The 13,344-nt window shown below is 40.9% G+C and overlaps 1 protein-coding gene across 1 annotated transcript in view; it reads right to left on the bottom strand.

The window, feature by feature from the left end:
* DNAH10 (dynein axonemal heavy chain 10) overlaps positions 1-13,344 on the bottom strand; it is a 5,879,077-nt gene that overhangs the window by 3,240,199 nt on the left and 2,625,534 nt on the right. The window lies entirely within an intron of this gene.

A 13,344-nucleotide genomic window follows, 5' to 3' on the forward strand; every position in this document is an offset into this window, starting at 1 on the left:
ATTATATTCATAAAGTAGCAGAATGAATTGTAAAAACTAAGTCAACAGAAGAATGGAGAAAGGAGATTCTGCCAATAGGGATGATTGCAATTAGGGGTACAGAAAATAGGTAAGATGGGTTGGAATGTACTGGAGAAAACTGGCAAAGGAACCAATGTATTGGGAGCAAATAACTAGAGAGGGAAAGGTATTAGAATGGGAATAAGCGAAGCAACATTTGGACTACCCTCTCGGGGATTGATAGAATACAGGCAAACAGAAAGGGATCAGGGAATCCTAAGTGAAAGACTGCTCTGGTAGAGTTTTTAGTTGAATCTAAAACAGAAGCTGCTGTTAAAAAATGATAATTAGTAGGGCATATAAAATATTGCACAATTACTACAGGAATCAATCATAAGAGGTTAGAAAAGACTGGAAAGAAAGTAATTCACAAGGAAACAATGGAAGGACATATGTATGGCTCCCAAATATGCAACACAGTCTAGATGTTTTAAGATTTTTTTGCTTAGATGTGTTTATATAGGTATTTTTATACCCCAAATAGTCTCCAAAGAATTATTTCTCAGGTAGATGCAAATGTTGGAGGTGTGATGGGTTAAAAAGAAGTAATTGGGAACAAATGTTTTGGGAGTGCCATGATTTGGCAGATTTTAAAAATTCCCTGCAGAGTACTCTGTCAGAAATATTGGCTAAGCAAATGTTAGTGACTAAGGAAATTATTTTTTGAGATAGGATACAGGATCTTAATTGTCTAGACATAGTAAGGCCCTGTTATGTTTAATTCTGCTGGCTGCCAAAAAGCAATTATTAGAAAATGGAAACCAAAGTCTAAACCAACTGTATTTGAAGTAGTGAATATTGTATGTAACATATGTAAATGAACTGGAAATGGAATCTTGAGAAAAGGGTAGGAGTAAATTGTGGAAACAATACATGCAGAGTAATGTTTTGGATGAGGAGTGAGTTTTAAGGGAAGGCAGGAATTGAGCAAGTCAAGTAATGTTGGATTGATGATAATTGTATAAAAGAACATATGTAATGTATAATGCTTGTAACTGTGAACATTAACATTTTTTAAATAAATGTATGTTTGCCTATGTTTTAAGTGATAATTCAATAAATGTGTTAAAAAACTAGCAAGTCTTTTAAAAGTTCTGTCTCCTTCCTATGCCTACGCTTTGACTGCGGATTGTCTAGCTCATTGGAGGGAAATCAGAGTCAGAGTATAGGCAACATCAGGACCTTCTTGCCAAAGAAAAGAAGAAAGCTTTCTCATCCTGAACCCACAAAAAGATATAAATATATAACTTTATATCTCAACAACTAACTATATACAGTAGAAGAGGTGCAGGGTGGTTGCATCCACGTGAGTGAGAGGAATTCAAACATCTACTGTTATGGCAAGTGCAACTTACACAATTCTATTGTATTCATCATTCGGACTACTGCAGTAGCTTTTGGCCATTTGGGTTGATTACCAAAGCTTATTATGAGGAGGAAGGATAAGGGTCCAAGAGCCCATGGATAGCAGCCCTTGCAAATCCAGTCTTGGACCTGGAAAAGGAATCCAGTACGTAATGCTTTATAAATGTATTTACAGAGGAATATGTAGGTGCTCTAGAATACTTCAAATCCTCCCCTTTCCAAAATACCATCAAAAAAACAAGGCTCTAGCAGAATGTGCATTAATCCTGCCCTGAAATGCTTTACCATTTGAGAATAAAAATAATTATATACAGATATAGATACAGATATATAAAGGAAAAAAACAAACCACTGAAACTGTCTAAATGACAAAGGATGTCCTTCTCCAGTTCCATACAAGAAATTATAAAGCTGTATAACTTTCTGAAAGGACTTCTGACAAGATAATATCCAAGTTGCAAAAACAAGACCAGAGTATAAATTTTTTTTATTCCTGTCACTGAAATTCTGAACGAAATGAGGGAGATAGCTAGCTAGGTTCAATGTACACTCTGAATGTAGTAAGGCATATATTGAATGTAGTAAGGCATATATGGGTGATTTTTTCCTAAAGATAACCCTATATGCATGGAGAAGTAAAGGGTTAATCCACCTTGAATACTTGAAACCTGGATGTTCTCTTGCAGATGTCAGAGCAATAAACTAGTTAGTCTACCAAAAAAATGAACCAAAATCAGTCAGAATAGGTGCTTCAAGTAAAGACAGAAATAATTAGGATCTTTACTTTTTTGCGGGGAAAGTTACGTCACCTAAATAACAGATGAACTTATATTTCAAAAGAACCATATCTTTATAGAACAGCTTGAGCAAATTTTGAATGAAGAGGATCCATGGGCAACCATGCTGAAATGGCTGATAAATTCCCTTTGTCAACACAGTAAACATGCCACTGGATAGTAACTCTCAAACATGTTTTAGAATCAGAGGGGAATAATCCCAGATAGGACCTTGGTTATAGGTGCGGCACCAAAATTGTTTCCACTGATATACAAAAGATTTTCTAGTAGCAGGATTTTTGCCTCCTCTAGTGCATGCTGCAAGTAATCATAAAAAATGGGCCTAAAGAGTATTAAAACTGCATCTTCCTAACAGTCAGTTGAAGCTGTTTGAAACTGGGGTGCAGTCTGCCTTGTGTGAGTAGATCCAGTCTGTGAGGAAGCTTGTCATAATTGCCCCTGGCCAACTCCATAAGAAGCGAAGAACAAGGTTGCCTGGGTCAGAAGGGAGTCACCACAACAAATTTTGGAGAGTCCTTCTGAATCTTCATAATGACCCTGGATATATGTGGTAACGGTGGAAGTGCATGCAGAAACATTTTGACCATGGGAAAGAAAATGCATCTGTTTTCCAGGCCTGCCTACCTGTGAGGACTCCGGGTGCAGAATTTGCTTAATTGAGTGTTTTGAAAGGAGGTAAAGATATCTGTTTGAAGTGTTCCCCATGAACAGATTCATTCCTGGAATTTGGTCTGTCTGAACTCTTCCACAAGCCTTGCACCTTGACCACAACAGAAACTGATTCCCAAGTAAAAACTGAAGCATCTTATTGCCTCCACCAATACAATTCTTTCTTGATAAAACCCAAAACTGAAATCTGAAAATCCCAGAGGATGAGAATATTAGAGCCACATTTTTTGTAAAACATTCAATTTTTCCTCATGTATAACCTGTCAAGAGGAATTGTGGAAGTCATAGAAGCCAAGAACCTTAGAATCCTGAGATATTCTCTGGCTGAAGTCTCAAACTGATTGGAGAAGATTAATAAAGTTTCCAGATACAAGTTCTCCTTCTGTGTTAAGAATGACTTTGAAGAGACATTGGAGGCTTTCCAGAAGCACAATTCTGTGTGATTGAGTCAAGAATGATTTTTAAACATTTATCTGGAAGTCCAAATTAGTAAGGAGTGAAGAAACCCATGTTAACGACTCCTGACATATGTCAAAATTGTCTGAAAAAAAATCAATAAGTTGTCTAAACAAGGTAAAATGTGAATGCCTTGCAATCTGAGATGAGCTATCCCTTGAGTTAGACATTTTGTAAATACACTAGGAGCTGTAGCTAACTCAAAGGGTTATGCACATAACTAATAATATGACTCAAACACAGAATCTGAGGAAAAATTCTGAAGCCTCTGGCTATGAGAAAGTGATAAGCATCTTTTAGGCCTAATGTTACCATAAAACTCGCAACAGGAATGTCTAGTAACAGAGTCGTCATTCTGAATTTTGGTACTTTAACAAACCAGTTGAGAAAAGAAAGATCTAGAAATGGTCTCCAGAAAAGCTTGTTCTTTGAAACCAGAAACATTATAGGTTCATAGCTAGGTACTAGGCTATTGGCCCTAGGGCCTATATAAGCCTAGCCAAACGGTACCCTGGCTTTTGCCACCCAAGAAAATTATTTTCCTGTGCTCCTGTCAAGCAGAGCCACAGAAGTGATCCCAGGGGTGAATTTCCTATCTCCCATCCAATCATCAAGATTTTTCTTGAAGAGTGCCAATGAGGAGTTTTGTTTGATATAGTTAGGTAGTTTGTTCCAGAGTATGGGAAGTCTCTGGGACAGGAATCTATCCCTCCAGCATGTTCTGTTTATTGTGGTGACAAGGTTTAGATCCCTAGAGCGTGTAGCTTGGAGGGATTTGGATTTCTTTATGTGGAGCATGTCCAACAGCTCTGGGTTTGACATAGCTTTGTATGTTAGGCAGAGATCGCCTCTGAGTAGACGATATGTGACAGAGTAAAGCTGGAGTGTTTTGAGATGGTCTGTGTTGGGCAGTTTACTATTGTTTATCCGAACGGAAAAACATTTTCCATTCAAATAAATGAATAGTAATACCAAAAGTAAAAAAAAAATAACTTTCACAATGTCGAGCCAAATGCTCAACACACTTGTGATAGCCATATAGGAGCTGATGTAAATCAAACTCCTATACAGCTATCACGTTTTTGCAGAGGGACAAGCCCCCCTGCACCCACCACACCCCCCTACTTATATATTCTAACTCCGAGATCGCACTACAGTGGGGATGTGGGTGAATTTCCACTCCCCACTGTATTGTGATCTCCATGCAGATAGTCGATTTCCACTTATGCGAATGCAGTTGTGCATTCGCATAAGTGGAGTCGACTATCTGGTGCAAAACTGCTTGTGCATTCGACATTCGATTTTTTGGCACATTCCAACCGATAGAATGTCTTTCACACAAACAATCGTAAACCGTGTAGGGCATTTGTTTGAGGCCGGTAATCCTCTTTGTGAGGTATTTCTGTGGCCTTTCCAGTTGTTGTAGATGTCTTGTGAGGTACATACCAAAATGGGCGTTGTACTCTATAATGGGTCTAATCAGTGATGAATAGTGAGGAACAATAACCTCTTTTTTCCTGGATGAGAAACCTTTTGTGATGAGGTATGCCATGTAGAAGGATTTCCTGACTACTGTGGCAATGTGATTATCAAAGGAGAGACTACTGTCCACCTGTCTCCCAAGGTCTCATCACACTTTCAGTGTTAAGTAGACTACCGCCTATGTGGTAGTTCATGGGTACAGAGTTTTTACCAAAAGGGATGACAATTAACTTTTTGGCATTGAGCTTGAGGCCATGGCTTTGACACCAGGCATCTGTCTCAGTGAGGCTCTTTTGTAGGATGTCCACATCGTTAGGAGTTTGGATTATGGCTCCTAGTTTGCAGTCATCTGCGAACTTTGTTAGCCAAAGACCTTCTGTGTTAGCCTGTACTTCAGAGAAGTAGATACCAAACAGGAGAGGACCGAGGACTGAACCTTGTGGTACTCTACTTGTCACTGGTCTGAAGTTGGATTTAGAGTCTGCTACTTTCACAGTGTGGATTCTGTCAGTGAGCCAGTTGGCAACCCATCTTGTGACATAGGGATTTATACCTAGTTTAGTGAGTTTATCTATAATTCCAGAGTGGGGGATGGTGTTGAAAGCCTTGGCGAGATCTAGCTAGGCTGTGTGAACCGCCTTACTCTCATCTACGACTTTGGTGACCGCTTCAAAGAAGTCTATCAAGTTTAGGAGACATGATCTGCCTTTTACAAACCTGAACTGGGTAGGGTCCAGAGTTTGGAGATTACCAATGTGAATGTTTATAAGTTCCATGATAATATGTTCCATAGCCTTGCAGACCAGGCATGTCAGGCTAATGGGGCAGTGGTTCCCGGGGTCTGTGGTCGCTCCCCCTTTGTGGAGTGGGATAACCGTTACTGTGCACCATTCTGTGGGCACAAATCCTGAGGTGAGGCTATGATTGAACATGGTACTTAGGTGGGGTGCCAGTTCATTCTGTAGTTCATGTAGAACGCAGCCTGGGATGTTGTCAGGTCCCATGGATGCTGTGTTCTTGGCTTTGGAGAGTGTGTTTTTTTTACCTGCGCAGCCGTGATTACAGGAACTTTGCATTCTTCCGGTATAGAGATGGGCCTTTTAAGGGATGAGAGAGGAGTAAAGTTAGCACTGAAGCTATCTGCCAGGATGTTGGCAATATCAGTTGGTTCTGTATATTTAGTGCCATTGTGCTGTAACTCAGAGCAGATCTGAGTGTTGCCATTGAGATTCTTGACATAGCTATAGAATGCTTTGTGACAGTCTTTAAAATCAGTGGGAATTTTGTTTTTGTTTCTAAGCTTGTTTCCTGCCTTTCCTGTAAGTCGTCTAGTCCAGATACAGATTTGCTTAGAAAATATTTATTTATTTTTGTAAAGTGGAAAGGGGAAAGGAGGAGCAGAATCTAACTGGATTGGCCTTCTCAAATGTTCTCCCTGGATTAGGTAGAATGAGGTAATGACACTAGACTGGGAGGAGTGTCCCAGATCAAATTTACAGTAGGGGCGGGCAACTGCAAAGCCACCAAGTATAAAAACAGGATATCAATAGGGAGGGAGAGTGGGAAACAAAAATCAGAACAAACAAACCCAACCAGATGCTTAACAATTGTAGAAGATTCTAGTTAATGCCTCAAACACAGTGAGTAAAATAAAAGTTTTATAAATAACTCAGAAATAAGCAAAAAACAGGATACTTAATGTTATATATCACAGATTAGTTAGCTCAGAGCCCTTCGTTCGACTTCCTCCGATTAGCTCAGTGTAAAATGGCAGAAACACTCACAAGTTAACTTCTTAAGTAACAAAATTGAAACCTGAAACAACTTTAAAAAAAGCTTGAAAGAAACAATGAGGCGCTTACTCCAAGGCATAGTCCAGGCAACCCCAGTCAGCCAATGACCACAAACAATTCACTCTCACTGAAATGCTATACTGGCTTTGTCTAAGCTATGATGGCCTGGAACATGTGCTCAGACACACAGCCTCTACTAACAAACAACTAGATCCAAAACACAAGCCTGAATATGGACAATGCTGCACTACCAACACTACTTAGTTAGAAAAAAACTGCAGAAATGTTTAAACAGATAAAGGATCAAGGAGACTCTAGAGAATGCTTTTAAATGCAAACAAGTTATATGATGCACTCCTAGCAGGAAATCAGAACAAACAAAACCAACCAGATGCTAAACAATTGTAGAAAATTCTAGTTAATACCTCACACACAGTGAGTAAAATAAAAGTGCTATAAATAACTCAGAAATAAGCAAAAAACAGGATACTTAATGTTAAATATCACAGATTAGTTAGCTCAGAGCCCTTCCTCCGACTTCCTCTGATTAGCTCAGTGTGAAATGGAGGTCAACTGAGAGATGGCACTTTGTCCCAAGCAACAGGTCTCCTTCCAATGCCCTCCAAGAAGAACAGCCTTTCCCTCTGCCCCTGCAGCAAATGCCGCCAATAGTTGTTCAGATTGTCTTAGAGATTTTGTCCTGTTTAAATAGAATCTAAGTTGTCTGTGTACATCCAATGAATGCAGAATCCGCTCACCCTTGTTCTGTGGATTGGGAAAGAAAGTTGTCAGATGAATGGTTTGATTAAGAGCCATACTGGATACCACCTTAGGCATGAAAGATGGATTGGTCCTGAGAGCCATCCTGTCCAGATGAAAAATAATGAAAGGCTCCACTGCCATACGAGTCTGTAATTCTGAAATCCTTCTAGCTGAAGTGGCTGCTACAAGAAAAGCTGTTTTCCAGGAAAGACATTTTACGTCTGCAGTAGCAGCTGGCTCAAAAAGAGGGAGAGTGAGTTTTTCCAAAACAAAATTGAGGTCCCATGCAGGAGTTGGTGCTCTCCTGGGAGGTCTTAAATTTTTGGCCCCTCTGAGATACTAATTTAGCAGAGGATGAGAGAAGAGGGGAGGTTCTGTGTTGTAATGAGCTGAAATGGCAGAGGCATGGATTTTTATGGAAGAAAAAGATAGGCCCTTGTGAAGCATCTAGGTTAAGTATTGCAAAATCTGAGGAATATTGGGCATTGCTGTGCTTATTCCTTGTGACTGGTTCCAGGCACAGAATCTTTTCCATTTGTCAGCATAAGATTTTCTAGTACTAGGCCTTCTAGCTTCCAAAATGACATCCATCACAGGTTTGCTGAGGGATGCCAAGGGTGAAATTAGTTGATTAGCCACGCTGCAAGATTCAAAGTTTGGAGCTGAGTGTGCAGAACTTGGTAGTCCTGCTGAGACAGTAGGTAAGGTGTCTGAGGCAGGTGCCACAGAGGAAGGTGTGACACATTGCGCAGAAGTGGGTTCCAGTGTTGGCGAGGCCAGTCTGGAGCAATCAGAATCATTTTTGGTTTGTCTTATCTGACTTTTAGTAGAACTTTGGAGAGCAGAGGCAGAGGAGGAAAAGCATAGACTGATAGATTTTTCCAGCTGAATGAGAGCATCCACTTTCCAAGCTTTTTTGTGATGAATTCTTGTGCAGAATTTGTCCAACTGATAGATCTGGGGTGAGGCAAAAAGATCTATGTCTGGGCTCCCCCATTTGCGTGTCAATATGTTGAAAACTTGTGGTTCCAGTTTCCATTCGTGTGGGTCCATAAGATTTCTTCTTAGTTCGTCTGTCAGAGTATTTAGCTTTCCTGGCAGGAATTGAGCTTGTAAGTTGTATTTGATAGGTCAAGGCTGTGTTCCACAATGCCAGTGCTAGTCTGTAAAGGGGGTAGGAATGTGTACCCCCCCTGCTTGTTTATGTACCACATAACTGTGGTGTTGTCTGTCTTTATCATTAGTTGTCCTGGATGAAGATAGTCCTTGAAGGCTGTCAGTGCATTCTGTACAGCTAGCATCTCTTTTTGATTGATATGTAGGTGCATTTGATTTGGGCTCCATTTGCCCTGAATGCACTTTCCTGCCAGATGAGCCCTCCCAAGCATAGTCTGATGCATCTGTAGTTAGGGTTTGGGTGGCAGGGGGTGGAGTGAATGGCAGTCCCTTGTTTTGGTGGCAGGCCTCTACCCACCATAGGAACTCTAGTTGCAGGCAAGGTATAATAGTAATCATTGTTTTCAGGCTGTGACAATGTTGACTCCATAAACTTTTTAAGTACCACTGAATTTCCTCATATGCAGTCTTGCATATGGAATTAGAAGAATGCAGGAGGCCATGAACCCCAAGGCTTGCAGAATTTGTCTCGCAGATAGCAAGGTTTTTGTGGCCACCTGTTTGAAGTAAGTCACCAATTGAATTTGCTTTTCTGGTGTAAGGTAAGTCATCTGAGCAGTTGTATTCAAGCTTGCACCCAGGAATGTAATTTTTGAGAGGGTACCAGTTGTAATTTCTTTTCGTTTATGGTGTACCGTAGAAAAGTTAGAACCCTTTTTACAAACGCCAGATGCTTTAGAAGAATATCCTTGTTTTCTGCCTGAATTAGACAATCGTCCAGGTATGGATATATTTGAATATTTCTTTGCCTGCAAAATGCAATTACTGGTGCCAGGCACTTTGTGAAGACCCTGGGCGCAGTAGATAAGCCAAAGTGCAGTGCAGAGAACTGGTAATGCAAGTAGCCTTCTTTGAAGCGGAGGTATCTTCTGCAAGATTCCCTGATTGAGATATGGACGCCATGATTTGTCTTTTCTGGGTACCAGGAAAAGTCTTGAATAGAAATCTTGTCCCTTTTCCTCTTCTGGTACTAGTTGAATAGCCCCCATATTCATGAGGGACAGAACTTGTTTCTGGACCTCTGCCCACTGATTTGGGGGCAGATCTGGCCATCCATTTGGGATTGGCAATGTGTGGAAATGAAATCTGTATCCCTGGGATACTATATTTAAAACCCATTTGTCCTGGGTAATAAGTTGCCAGTTTCGTGCATGAAGTGCCTGTTTTCCCCCCAAAGGGGCAGCTAAAAGGTAAGTGCTTGGTGATTGTAGAGGGAAGTCATTGAGACTGTTTACCATAGGGAGGTATCTTGTTTCCAGATTTGGAGGTGGAGGCACCCCATTGTTTTGTTCTAAAAGTTCCTTGTGACTGTAACCTGGAGCCTTTGGAATGTCTAGATTTGACTTGAGCGGCTCTCGAAGGGACTGGAAAGGACCAGTTCTTAGTACGCCAGTGCCTACTAAACATTGGAGGTTGCACTTGTAAGAAGAAATCTTTCACAGTTTGCATAGATTTAGCTTTATCTTCCATCTTTTTTAACACGTCATCAGCCTTATTACCAAAGAGACGGTCCTGTTGTAAAGGAGCATCCAACAATTTTGCTTTAACATGGTCAGGCAGAGATTGCTCTCTGAGTCAAGCATGCCTTCTTAGCACAGATCCAGTTACAGCAGCCCTGCAAGAGGCCTCCAAGGAATCAAAACCACATTACAAAGTATGGTTTCCAACGTGTTCAGCTGAATGTAATAAATCCTGCAAATCTTTATTTTCCACACAGTCAGAGATTAACATAATTTTTTGTTTAAGTAGTCCCATGGTATGCTGTTGATATTTAAGCATATGAAATTGACAATTTAAAACTCTGGAATCTCAATCAGAAGGGGTAGGATTTTTAGCAGTTGAGGCCTTAATGCCCTTGGGACCCTGAGAAATGGTTTCAGGATCAGCAGTAGGGTTTTTGAAAAGGAATTTGTGGGAGTCAGGAACCCTGTAGTATCTGTCTGGCTTACTAAGAGCCGAGGCAGAGAATCAGTAGTCATACTAGATTCTGAAAAAACATCATCAACAATGTCTAGAACAGGAGGTATAGCCAAAGGCCTATGCTGAGGAAGAAGAAGAAAATCCCTAAGTCTCTTTTTAGATTCAGAAAAATCCTGACTTTCCTAGTGGAAATGATCCCTTAAGGTATGTAAAGTTTATCCAAAAGAGAAATCCTCAGGGGGAGAAGCAGAAGGAATGGAATCTTCTGCGTCAGAGTCCTCATAAGTAGGTACAGATAAATCCTGTTCAGTAGAAGAATCAGAAGAAATAGAATCCTGATCAGAAGATTCATAATCAACGTCTTGCCTAGGCCTCTTAGCAGGTGGGGGTTGGCTACCCCTGATCAAGGTAATTAAATCTTCAGCCATTTTGATCATTTGTTTTGTAGGCATAGGGGCCTGCACACGTGGCCCAAGCATCATTTTTTTAGACACAGAAGTAGATTTTGGGCTTAGTTTTGAAGATGGCGTTGGTTTAATATACAAATCTTTAGGCCTGAAAACACCCTCAGAAGCTGGTGCCTGCACAGCGGCTCCGGACCCATCTAAGGTAGAGATATCCGCGGGTTCAATATTTAAAGCATCTCGCGGCATACTGGACTCTGAATGGGTCTCAGTAGAGGCCTGCGAATCAAAAGTAGTGGGTATCAGGAGCTGCAAAAGCACCTCACTGAGTACCGGTGAACTAGTGACTGGCTTAGGAGAAGCATCGTCGTCAGTTTTGGACCTCAACGGCCTGTCTCTGTCTTTTTCTTTGTGTTTTTTAGGTATTCCGGTAGTCAGATTGCTAACCGACGACAGTTCTGGATTGTTAAATCGTGAGCCAAAATATTTAGAAGCAAAAATGTACAGACGTTTAATAGTGAGTTGATTAAATCTAGCACAAAACTGACAACAAGGTACGTTATGATCAGGGCCTAGGCAAGGAATACAGTACAAATGAAAATCCTTATGAGGTATTTGCTTCCCACAAGTAATGCAATTATTAACTTTTACTGACATCGGTAAGGAGCAAGAAAAAGTTTCCCCAACGGGGTACTTAGCTTTTAGTTGAAGACTTCGGTTCTGAAACTCGAATATGAAAATTTCAGGTGTCGGCCGACCAGCACTTGCGACCTGCTTCTGCTTCAGGCACCGTGCGGCAAGAAAGACTGATGTAATAGCGTCGGCTGCATGTTTTATACCCCTGATGACCTGACGTCATGGAAGAAGGGACAGCAACCGACGCAGGACCCAAGACTTTGTTAATCAGGCCGACTGAGGGCAACCTGCCAGCAGATTACCCAAATGTAATGACTGCAACAGTGAAACACAAAGAACATCTGCAGAGAGAATGTTTGTGAATGGATGATGCTGGCTTGCCCATTCTGGGTGGAAGGAGGAATCTCATCTTATATGATGGACACCCAGTGGAAGTAGATGTTTCAATATGCAACAGATGGGAAAAACATGGGTGCCCACAGAACTGTAAATACAACAGTGGCTGCAATAAGACTCATGAACAAACTCTTGAATGAGTCATCTTGGCAGTAATGTGAGAAAATGTGGATATCAGACTGCTATGGGGACATCAGGATGAGGCAAGCAAAAAATCTATCACCCTCTATTGCTGCCTAGATGGTAATCGCTCTGGTCAACTCTCATCCACGACACCAGTCACTGAAGTAGCCATTGCAAAAGGAGAACAAATGAGCTCAAGACCAGCAGGATGGGGCTGATGGTTGGCAGGCATGCAGGGGAAAAAAGGTTAAAAGAAATATGCAGATTTCTGAATGAGACAGACAAAGACAAGACTTTCATACATATGACAAATGGAATCAATAAAGACCTTATCAGATTTAGCAAAAGCAAGACAGTACTAAAACCACAAAATCTGTACTAAGAAAAGAAGATGTAAATATGGATGGAATTTTTGAATGTATGGTAGTGGATGTCCTGAATAAAATATCAGCAAATGCAATGATCAAGTGGATTAAGTTACCAAAGAAAAAAAAATTCTAAAATGATGAAGAGTTACTAACTGGATGGAACAAGATGAAAAAAAATGCAAATAAGGGTCCAAGAAAGCCAACCCAATGATGGATGGGGTTGGGCATTCACCTGTGTAACCTGTAACCTCAGTTCAGGCATAGACTTGGGCCATTGGTAGACTTAGCTAGAGGGAATTGGATGAAACAGCCAAGGGCCAGCTCTCCTATCCTGAGGAGATGGCTTGGGTAAATCCAATGCCTAGGCACCCTCTGATGGCAGCCAGAGACCTCACAGATCATTACCTCAAATTATAGGAGGCAGAAGCAAAAATACAATGATGTCATTGACTAGCTGCCATCTCTATAATGGTTCCTGGCTTGAGATCTGTCACTCTCAATGAGATCACTCCTTCCCTAGGGCTACAGCTGAATTACAACATAGTCTGACCCCCTGAGAAGTCAAAGGCTCACCCAGTGAATGGTTAAGTCCAGGGTACCCCAGTAAAGAGCAATTTGGGGATCTATGGTATAGAAGATGCAGAAACAAGGGGGAATATCCAGAAGTTCTATAGGGATCAGGAGGTGAGAAATAAGTTAATAATAAAGGTGCAATAAGGACATCTAAAGGAGTTAAGACAATCTGAAGGCAGCAGAGAACTCCTTTATAAACCTTTAAAAGAACTGTGTATTCCAGCAGGCATGGCATAATGCATGCCCTTTGTCTGCTGGCAAGTTAAATGCATGTATAACTTATTCCACTTATCTCAAGTAAAAGGTGTAGACAAAATCTTTAAATGCCACCTATTTAAACCATCACCAAAGACCAGCTGAATGA

This window comes from Protopterus annectens, chromosome 4.part0 (assembly GCF_019279795.1).
Source record: "Protopterus annectens isolate FY-2018-M chromosome 4.part0, PAN1.0, whole genome shotgun sequence".
In the NCBI taxonomy this organism is placed as follows: Eukaryota; Metazoa; Chordata; order Ceratodontiformes; family Protopteridae; genus Protopterus; species Protopterus annectens.